The sequence below is a fragment of the Nicotiana tabacum genome, chromosome 13, assembly GCF_000715075.1.
Source record: "Nicotiana tabacum cultivar K326 chromosome 13, ASM71507v2, whole genome shotgun sequence".
NCBI classification, from domain to species: domain Eukaryota; kingdom Viridiplantae; phylum Streptophyta; class Magnoliopsida; order Solanales; family Solanaceae; genus Nicotiana; species Nicotiana tabacum.
In genome coordinates this window covers 61,837-72,819 of record NC_134092.1, presented here as the reverse complement: position 1 = coordinate 72,819, position 10,983 = coordinate 61,837, and positions in this window count along the sequence as shown.

Below are 10,983 nucleotides of genomic sequence, written 5' to 3'. Positions count from 1 at the left end.
TATTGATGTTTAGTTAGCGCTAGTTTCCATTCAGTTTTATATTTTGCTTTGCAAATTGTCTTGCAAGGTGGCCCCATGGCCAAAGTATGACATTATATGTTCAGAGTCCCTTAGTCGCAATTTGGTACGCCAGGTTAGGTGAGGCACCGGGTGCTTGTCTCGCTCCTAGGTTCGGGGCGTGACAAACTTGGTATCAGAGCAGTTCTATCCTAGGGAGTCTACAAGCTGTGTCTAGTAGAGTCTTGTTTATAGATGTGTTGTGCACCACATTATATAAGCAGGGCACTACAGGGCATTTAGGAGTTAGTTACCCTTCTTTAAAATCTAAATCGTGCTATAGAACTGAGTTATAGGAAATTTGAATTAAACTTATGTGTTGGTGTTTGCATGCACAGATGACGGTGACTAGGAAGACTACGGCTAGCCAGAGGAGAGATACAGCAGCAGGTGAGGGGACCAGCAGGGTACCCCCAGTAGATGGGGCCCAGTCTGAGGCTCAAGGCGAGACCCCTACTCAGCCATTACCGGCTCCTCCACCAACTACGGAGATTCCTAGGGAAACCGCACATCCAGTTCCCCCTCCACTTCTATCAGATCAGGACTTGAGGAGTGCGGTGCATTTGTTGACACAGTTGGTAGCTACCCAGCAACAGGCTAAGGCATCAGCTAGTGTAGGAACTTCTGAGGGGTCTGGGAGTTCAAGGGTCCGAGAGTTTATTGCTTTGAGTCCCCCAGAGTTCATGGGGACAGATCAGAGGGAGGACCCGCAAGATTTCATAGATCAGCTTCACAGGATCTTTCGTGTTATGCATGCCACAGAGAAAGAGGCAGTTGAGCTAGCAGCTTTTCGACTCCGAGATATAGCCATCCTTTGGTACGAGGGATGGGAGAGGTCCAGGGGACGTGATGCACCTCCAGCTATTTGGGAGAATTTTTCAGATGCCTTCCTTGACCAGTACTTACCACGGGAGATCCGACAGGCTCGAGTCGATCAGTTTCTAGCCCTCAAGCAGGGTAATATGAGTGTTCGAGAGTATAGTCTCCGTTTTGACTCATTGGCCAGATATGCACCATCCATCGTTGCTACTATGCGGGACAGGATTCACAGGTTTATAGCAGGGTTAGCCCCAGAGTTAACCGAGGCATGTGCCACCGCTGCATTGCAGGATAGTATGGATATCTCCCGGATTCAGGCATTCGCCCAGAATATAGAAAGGGGTAGGCGTCGGCAGCAGGGTACAGAGAGGGCTGAGCAAGGGCAACGTAAGAGGATGAGATTTCCTAGGTCTCAGGAGCAATCTCAGGGTAGTTATAGGACCCAGTACTTCGGACGGCCACCTAGGCCTCCGCCACCTCGGTTACAGGGTTACAGGTATGACCGCTATACTCAGTCAGGACCAGGTGAGAGCTCACGGGCATCGGGTTTGCAGCGACAGCGAGGATCTGCGCAGACATGGTCATTTACTCCACGGTGTGACATCTGTGGTAGAGGACACTTGGGCCAATGCCGAGCAGGTTCTGATGCTTGTTATACATATGGGCGTCCAGGGCATATGATGCGGGATTGCCCAAATAGAGATTCGGGGGGAATGGCACAACCAGCGAGTTCAGCAACAGGATCATCTATGTCCATGCATCCTTCAGGGCGCGAGTCTTAGTCTTCGGCTGGTAGAGGTCGGGGCAGAGGTAGAGGTTCCAGTTCAAGTGGTAATCAGAACCGTATCTATGCTTTAGCAGGACCATGAGTCTTCACCAGACATTGTGACAGGTATATTAACCATTTGCTCTCACGATGCTTATGCTTTGATAGACCCAGGATCTACTTTATCGTATATTACCCCATTTGTCGCGAGGAAGTTTGGTATAGTGCCTGAAATACTAAGTGATCCTTTTGCGGTATCTACACCGGTCGGAGAATCGATTATTGCTAGACGGGTTTACCGAGGTTGTACAGTGAACAATTTGTAGTCGTCAGACCTCAGCTGACCTAGTTGAGCTAGAGATGATGGATTTTGATGCTATCATGGGCATGGACTGGTTGGCAGCTTGCTATGCCACAGTTGATTGCCGAGCAAAGGCAGCCAGATTTCATTTTTCGGGTGAGCCAGTCCTTGAATGGGTAGGTAATACACCAACACCCAGAGGTAGGTTTATTTCCTATCTGAAGGCGAGGAAAATGATCGCAAAAGGGTGCATTTATCATATTGTGCGAGTTAGAGATGCAGATGCTGAGATACCTACACTTCAGTCTATTCCCGTAGTCAAAGAGTATGCAGATGTGTTTCCAGATGAGCTTCCAGGTATTCCTCCAGAGCGAGAGATTGATTTTAGCATCGATTTGCTTCCAGGAACTCAACCAATATCCGTCCCTCCGTATAGAATGGCACCTGGTGAATTGAAGGAGTTGAAGGAGCAGTTAAAAGATTTGTTGGAGAAAGGTTACATTAGGCCCAGTACCTCACCTTGGGGTGCACCAGTATTATTTGTGCGGAAGAAAGACGGCTCGCTGAGGATGTGTATCGATTATAGGCAGCTGAACAAGGTAACTATTAAGAATAAGTATCCACTTCCAAGGATCGATGACTTGTTTGATCAGTTGCAGGGGGCTAGATGCTTTTCAAAGATAGATTTGAGGTCGGGGTACCACCAAGTCAGAGTTCGGGAAAAAGATATTCCGAAGACAGCCTTCAGGACCCGATATGGCCACTTCGAGTTCCTTGTCATGTCCTTCGGGTTGACTAATGCACCCGCTGTATTTATGGACTTGATGAATAGCCTATTCCGACCATTTTTAGATCTATTCGTGATAGTATTTATTGATGATATTCTGGTTTATTCCCGTTCAGAGGATGAGCATGCGGACCACCTGCGAGCGGTACTCCAAACCCTCCGTGATTGTAAGTTGTATGCTAAGTTTTCTAAATGTGAGTTCTGGTTGAAGTCTGTAGCATTCTTGGGGCATATTGTATCAGATGAAGGGATAAAGGTGGACACTCAGAAGATTGAGGCTGTGAAATCTTGGCCTAGACCTACCACTCCGACAGAGGTTCGTAGCTTTCTAGGCTTAGCAGGATACTATCGGAGGTTCGTAGAGGGTTTTTCTTCCCTTTCGGCACCATTGACGAAGTTGACACAGAAAGAAACTAAGTTCAATGGACAGAGGCTTGTGAGTGGAGTTTCCAAGAGCTTAAGAACAGGTTGACCTCAGCTCCAGTTCTAACACTTCCAGAGGGTCTAGAGGGTTATGCCGTGTATTGTGATGCATCAGGTGTCGGGTTAGGATGTGTCCTGATGCAACATGGGAAGGTAATTGCGTATGCTTCAAGGCAGTTGAGGAAGCACGAGAGGAATTATCTGACCCACGACCTCGAGTTAGCTGCGGTTGTCCATGCACTTAAGATATGGCGGCATTATTTATATGGTGTTCATGTTGATGTATTTACTGATCATAAAAGCCTACAATATATCTTCAAGCAGAAAGAGTTGAATTTGCGACAGAGGCGATGGCTTGAGTTATTGAAAGATTATGATGTTAACATTCTCTACCATCCAGGGAAAGCTAATGTTGTAGCAGATGCCTTAAGTCGCCGATCTATGGGTAGCTTAGCACATGTAGAGCCCAAGAAAAGACAATTAGCTAGAGAGATTCATCAATTGTCTTCGTTGGGGTTCGGTTAGTAGATTCTGAGGATGGTGGAGTTGTACTCCAAAACACTACAAAATCATCCCTCATAGCGGAAGTCAAGGAAAGGCAGTACGAGGACCCAGAGTTGGTCGAGCTGAGAGAGCGAGTTCCGCAGCAGAAGAAGCCATTGTTAGAGCTAAAGGGAGATGGGGTTCTCAGATATAGGGGTCGCTTGTGTGTTCCAGATGTAGCAGGGCTACGAGACAGGATTATGTCAGAGGCACATTATTCATGGTATTCCATCCATCCTGGGTCGACGAAGATGTATCATGACATTAAGGATGTGTACTGGTGGAATGATATGAAGAAGAACATTGCTGAGTTTGTCGCCTAATGTACTAGTTGCCAGCAAGTGAAGATAGAGCACCAGAAGCCTGGAGGGCTAATGCAGACTATAGAGATCCCGACATAGAAATGGGAGGCGATAAACATGGACTTTATCACGGGTTTACCTCGTTCTAATCGTAAGTTCGATTCCATATGGGTGATAGTCGATAGGCTCACGAAATCAGCTCACTTCCTACCGGTCAGATCTACATATACAGCAGAAGATTATGCCAAGTTATATATTAAGGAGATAGTGCGGCTACACGGAGTACCAGTTTCTATTATATCTGACCGTGGGGCTCAGTTTACAGCACATTTTTGGAGGTCATTTTAGAGAGGTCTAGGGACTCAGGTGAACCTCAGCACAACTTTTCATCCACAGACTGATGGACAAGCCGAGCGCACAATTCAGACGCTCGAGGATATGTTACGAGTATGTGTGTTGGATTTTAAAAGAAGTTGGGATGAACATCTACCTCTTGTCGAGTTTGCATATAATAACAGTTACCACTCCAGTATTCAGATGGCTCCGTACGAGGCTTTGTATGGGCGTAAGTGCAGATCTCCTATAGGGTGGTTTGATGTTGGGGAATCTGGGTTATATGGGCCAGACCTGGTTCAACAGGCCATAGAGAAAGTAAAGCTCATCCGGGAGCGACTGTTGATAGCTCAGAGTCGTCAGAAGTCATATTCTGACATGCGGCGACGAGACTTAGAGTTCAGGATTAATGACTGGGTATTCTTAAAGGTATCACCTATGAAGGGCGTGATGAGGTTTGGAAAGAAAGGCAAGCTTAGCCCACGGTATATTGGGCCTTATAGGATCATTCGGAGAGTGGGCCAAGTAGCTTATGAGTTAGAGTTGCCCTCAGAATTGGAGTCTGTCCATTCGGTTTTTCACGTATCTATGCTACGGAAGTGCATTGGCGATCCTACCCGAGTGGTGCCCACGGATGATGTACAGATTACAAAGGACTTGTCATACAAGGAAATTCCAGTTGCCATCCTAGACCGACAAATCCGCAATCTACGAAATAAGGAGGTAGCTTCCGTAAAGGTTTTATGGAGGAGCAAGAATGTAGAAGAGATGACGTGGGAATCGGAGGAAGAAATGAAGTCTAAATACCCCCACCTATTTCAAACTGAAGATATGGTTCGAGATGGGACGCTACAACATAGCTCTATGTAGGCTAGCAGGTCATCAGGTAAGCTTTTATTTTTCACTTTCAATATTTATGATTTACGGTCGGTGAGGCAAATTGCTGCTATTTATAAAGATTGGCCATATGTGGCATGCATAGTATGTTTCTGGCTACGTGCAGGTTGGTTTTAACCTAGTGTACGAAGGATACTTTGGCAAAATTTTCCAAAGTCTCTAAGAGTAAACATTCGAGGACGAATGTTCCCAAGGGGGGAGTGATGTTACACCCTATATTTTCGTACGTAAAAATGCGTCGTAAGCAAACTAATGTAGGACCAAAAAAGAGATAATATTTAAAAGTATATAAAGTAAGTTAATCATGTTACCTCTAAGGTTACAAATATTGAAGATCATGAACAACAAGTAAAAAGAGGGTTGGACAGTTCAGAAGCTAAAGCAATTGAAAAAAATAATGTTTCGTCGAAAGTCGACAAGTTGGGAATGTTATAACATATACCTTTGGGGTGAGACTAGGGTACTTAACATGATAAGGAGATTATGTTATGATTTATATTAGTTGTATGACATCCGTGTGTTATGTTTTGAAGTCAAGAGAGTTGTGGAACAAAAGTCGATGAAAGTCATCACAAGTTACATTCATAAGTTTTACTGAAACTTTGGGTCAAATGTAACTGCGATTTTCTCCCAATATACTTAGAGTTATGGGGTGTTCCACCCATCAAATTAAAGATCTATGAGTCTATTTTCCAATGCATTAAACCGTTTGTCAATATGACATCGGAGTAATGAGATATGTGCATTTTTGTGATACTGCGCAAGCTGCTAGGTGACAAGTAGGTGTGTCACCTACTTGCTTAAATGAAAGCCCAAAAATGGGCCATTTCGGGTCGTCCAAAGAGGCCTTTTAAGGGCCTATTTTCTTCATATATTAGACTTAAAATAGAGCATAATAACCAGACATAAGCTCTGCAAAGAATCCTCCCAAAAATTTCCCACAAATCCTAATTGATTTTCTCTCCCTTTCAAGTTCTAATTGGAGGTAAAACCTAGAGTTTGAAGAACCAAGATAGGACTTGAGTTATCCAACAAATAAGGTGAGTTTACTGCTCTCTTTCATCCAGTTTTTCTTCTGTAAATTCATGGTAACTCGTTTCTATACTTGTAAGAACTCACGGGACGGTGATCGGAAGCCGTGAGTTCGAGTTATTCACTTGTAGCGGACTGTTTTGTGGACTGTTTTGTGTTGCTGTTGGGCTGCGTGTTTTACTACTATTTTGTGGAGTTTTGGACGAGGAAGGGGGTTTATAAACACCATATAAATGTAGGGTGGTTGGCTGGTCGTTCGTCATAATATTTTCGGGTCATTTGACACTACTACGGTGATCGTTTTGTGTACGAAGAGATTGGGGTGTGTTGGGCTGTTTTGTAGTATTTGATGGTGTATATAGGGCTGGAAAATGATGTATATATGTTTTTATTGTTCTGTTCTTGTATTATTGGTGTTATCTTGAATTTGGAGGAAGTAAGGATTATAGGGGAGATGCTGTCCATTTTAATACAAAATAGGTTTGTCGTTTGTTGTGCGATAGTTGTACCTTTCGTAACTTAACGATAGTATTATTATCATTCTTGTAGATTAAGGTGCGAAGAGGTGAGCTCAACTTGGTGATTCGAAAGATTGTTATAAGGTATATTAAGGCTAAGCCTTCCTTCATTTTGGCATGATCTCGTAGCTACATGTGTTAGTAATGAGACAAAAAGAGAAGTTCATATTCATGAATTTATTCACACTATTCTAGTCTCATAAGTTACAATATTATTCCTTATCGAGACTCTATATTCAATTTTGGTATTGTCTTCTTCCAGTCAAGAGAGCAGCAAGCCTATATATACAGTATTACAGTATTTTCATTACCATCGAGCTATAATCGATGGGCAGGCCCCTATTGGGCAACCTCTGATCAGATAAAAAGTTATATACTGAGCCTACTGTGGCCGAGCGCCTATGAGCGAGCCCAGCATGGTCGAGATACATAGCCTAGTATGGCTGAGCGCCTATGAGCGAGCCTACTATGGCAGAGCAGTTATATATATACCGAGCCTTATAAGGCCGTACAATTATTTTACTTACTATATTGAAGGAGTTGAGTCAGTATCAGCAGGTAAGTATATCTCCAGATCATCTTTGACTCCCAGTTACTTCCAGTTATTATATTATCAGTTCAGTTTTGATTTTCAGTTATGTTATTGCCTTACATACTCGATACATTATTTCGTACTGACGTCCCTTTTTCGGGGACGCTACATTTCATGCATGCAGGTTCAGATAGACGGACGAGTAGATCTCCTCAGTAGGTGTTTCCCGAGTTCAGCCTAATCGGTAAGCTCCATGTCTTTCGGAGTTACCAGGTCTAGAGTGTTGTGTACATCTTATGTATATCTGTATATATGTTATGGGTAGGTCAGGGCCCTGTTCCGATCATAGTACATCTATCAGTAGAGGCTTGTAGACATATCCTGTTGGTTAGTGCAGTATGTTGGGTTTGTAGGCCTGGTATGTATATTTGATGGTTTGTCAGCTGTAGTAGCTATGATGGCCTTGTCGGCCTAGCTTTATATTGATGTTTAGTTAGCGCTAGTTTCCATTCAGTTTTATATTTTGCTTTGCAAATTGTCTTGCAAGGTGGCCCCATGGCCAAAGTATGACATTATATGTTCAGAGTCCCTTAGTCGCAATTTGGTACGCCAGGTTAGGTGAGGCACCGGGTGCTTGTCTCGCTCCTAGGTTCGGGGCGTGACAAACTTGGTATCAGAGCAGTTCTGTCCTAGGGAGTCTACAAGCCGTGTCTAGTAGGGTCTTGTTTATAGATGTGTTGTGCACCACATTATATAAGCAAGGAACATGGTGGGCAGTGACCATGGTTCCTTAGGTCGTATTTTGATGGCCCAGAATAATTTTAGGTGATATGGGTCTTGGGGCCCAGGCCCATAATGAAGGCCTGGGCTATCGCACATGAAACTCTAAGAATGAGGCGAAATTCCAGTTTTATGGTCGTAAAATGCCAAAAAATAAGGAACGGTCATGGGGGCAGTGACTATGGTTCCTTAGGTCTATTTTGATGGAAAAATAAAATTTTAGGCAATCCGGATCCGGGGGCCTGAGCCCATGCAGAATGCGTGGTCTATAGCACACAAAAATCTAGGAATTGTGCAGAATTCTAGTTTTATGGCTGTAAAACACCAAAACAAAAGGAACGGTCAAGGAAGGGTGGTGAATGTGGTTCCTTAGGTCGTATTTGATTGCTCGGAAATATTTAGGTGACCCGGGTCCGGGGACCCAGGCCCATATGGAAGGCGTGGGCTATAGCACAAGAAAATCTGAGAATCGAGCCAAATTCTAATTTTATGGCCGTAAAATGCCAAAACACAAGGAACAGTCATGGCTGGATAGTGACTATGATTCCTTAAGTCATATTTGATTGCCCATAAATTTTAGGCAGTCTGGGTCCAGGGGTCTGGGCCCATGCGGAAGGTGTGGGTCATAACACACGAAAATCTAGGAATCAGGCAAAATTTAGGTTTTGTGGTCGTAGAATGCCAAAAAATGAGGAACGGTCATGGAGGGGCGGTGACTATGATTGCTTATGTCATATTTTATGGCTCGAATAAATTTTAGGCGATCCGAGTCTGGGGGCCCGGACCCATGCGGAAGGCATGGGCTACAATACACAAAAATCTAGGAATCAGGCGAAATTCACGTTTTATGGCCGTAAAATACCAAACAACGTGGAATGGTCATGGCGGGGTATTGACAATGGTTCCTTAGGTCATTTTGGATGGCCTAAAAGTTTTTTAGGCGATCCATGTTTGGGTGCCCGGGGCAATGCGGAAGCCATGGGCTATAGTACACAAAAATCTAGGAATCGGGCAGAATTCTAGGTTTATGACCATAAAACGCCTAAAATAAGGAACGATCAATGCGGGGTGGTGACTATGGTTCCAAAGGTTGTATTTTATTGCCCATGCGATCCAGGTTTGGGGGCCCGGGCCCATATGGAACGCGTGGGCTATAGCACATGAAAACATGAGAATCAAATGGAATTCTAGTTTTATGGCTGTAAAATGCAAACAAAAACAATAAACGGTCATGGAGGGGCGGTCACCATGGTTCCTTATGTCGTATTTGATGGCCCTAGAATAATTTTAAGCGATCCGGGTCCAGGGGCCCGGGCCCATGCGGAAGGCGTGAGCAATAGCATAGGAAAACATGGAATCGGACAGAATTCCGGTTTTTTGACCGTAAAACACCAAAAATCGAGGAACGGTCATGGAGGGGTAGTAACTAAGGTTCCTTAGGTAATATTTGATGGCCCAAAATATTTGTAGGTGATCTGGGTCCAGGGACCCGGGCCCATGCGAAAGGCGTGGGCTATAGCATACGAAAATCTAGGAATCACGCGTAATTTCGGTTTTATGGCCGTAGAACGCCACAAACCGAGGAACGGTCATGGAAGGGTAGTGACTATGGTTCCTTAGGTAATATTTGATGGCCCAAAATATTTTTAGGCGTTATGGGTCCAGGGGCCCGGGCCCATACGGAAGGCGTGGGCTATAGCACACGAAAATCTAGGAATCAGGCGGAATTCCGGTTTTATGGCCGTAGAACGCCAAACAATGAGGAACAATAATGTAGGGGCAGTGACTATGATTCATTAGGTCATATTTGTTGGCTCGAAAATATTTTAGGCGATCCGGGTCTTGGGGCCCGGGCCCATATGGAAGGCGTGGGCTATAGTACACGAAAATCTAGGAATCAGGCGAAATTCAAGTTTTATGGCCGTAAAATGCCAAAAAATGTGGAACAGTCATGGCGGAGCATTGAAAATGGTTCCTTAGGTCGTGTTTGATGGCCTAAAAAAAATTTAGGCGGGTCTGGGTGCCCGAGCCAATGCGGAAGGCGTGGGCTATAGTACACAAAGATATAAGAATGAGGTGGAATTCTAGTTTTATGGCTGTAAAACGCCAAAAAATAAGGAACGATCAAGGTGGGGTGGTGACTATGGTTTCTTAGGTCGTATTTGATTGCCTGGAAAAATTTATGCGATCCGGGTCTAGGGGCCCGGGCCCATATGGAACGCGTGGGCTATAGCACATGAAAACATGAGAATCGAACGGAATTCTAGTTTTATGGTTGTAAAACACGAAAGAAAACAAGAAACGGTCATGGAGGGGAGGTCACCATGGTTCCTTATGTCGTATTTGATGGCCCTGGAATAATTTTAGGCGATCTGGGTCCAGGGGCCCAGGTCTATGCAGAAGTCGTGGGCTATCGCACACGAAAATCTAGGAATCGGGCGGAATTCCAGTTTTATGGCTGTAGAACACCAAAAAATGAGGAACGGTCATGGAGGGGCAGTGACTATAATTCCTTAAATCATATTTGATGGCTCAAATAAATTTGAGGTGATCCGGGTCTGGGGGCCCGGGCCCATGCGGAAGGCATGGGCTTTAGTACACGAGAATTTAAGAATCAGGCGGAATTCATGTTTTATGGCCGTAAAATGTCAAACAACGTGGAACGTTCATGGAGGGGCATTGACAATGGTTCCTTAGGTCATTTTTGATGGCCTAAAAATTTTTTAGGCAACCGGGTCTGTGTCTTCGGGCCAATGCGGAAGGCGTGGGCTATAGTACACAAACATCTATAAATCGGGCGTAATTCTAGTTTTATGGCCGTAAAACGTCAAAAAACAAGGAACGATCAAGGCAGGGTTATGACTATGGTTCCTTAGGTCGTATTTGATTACCC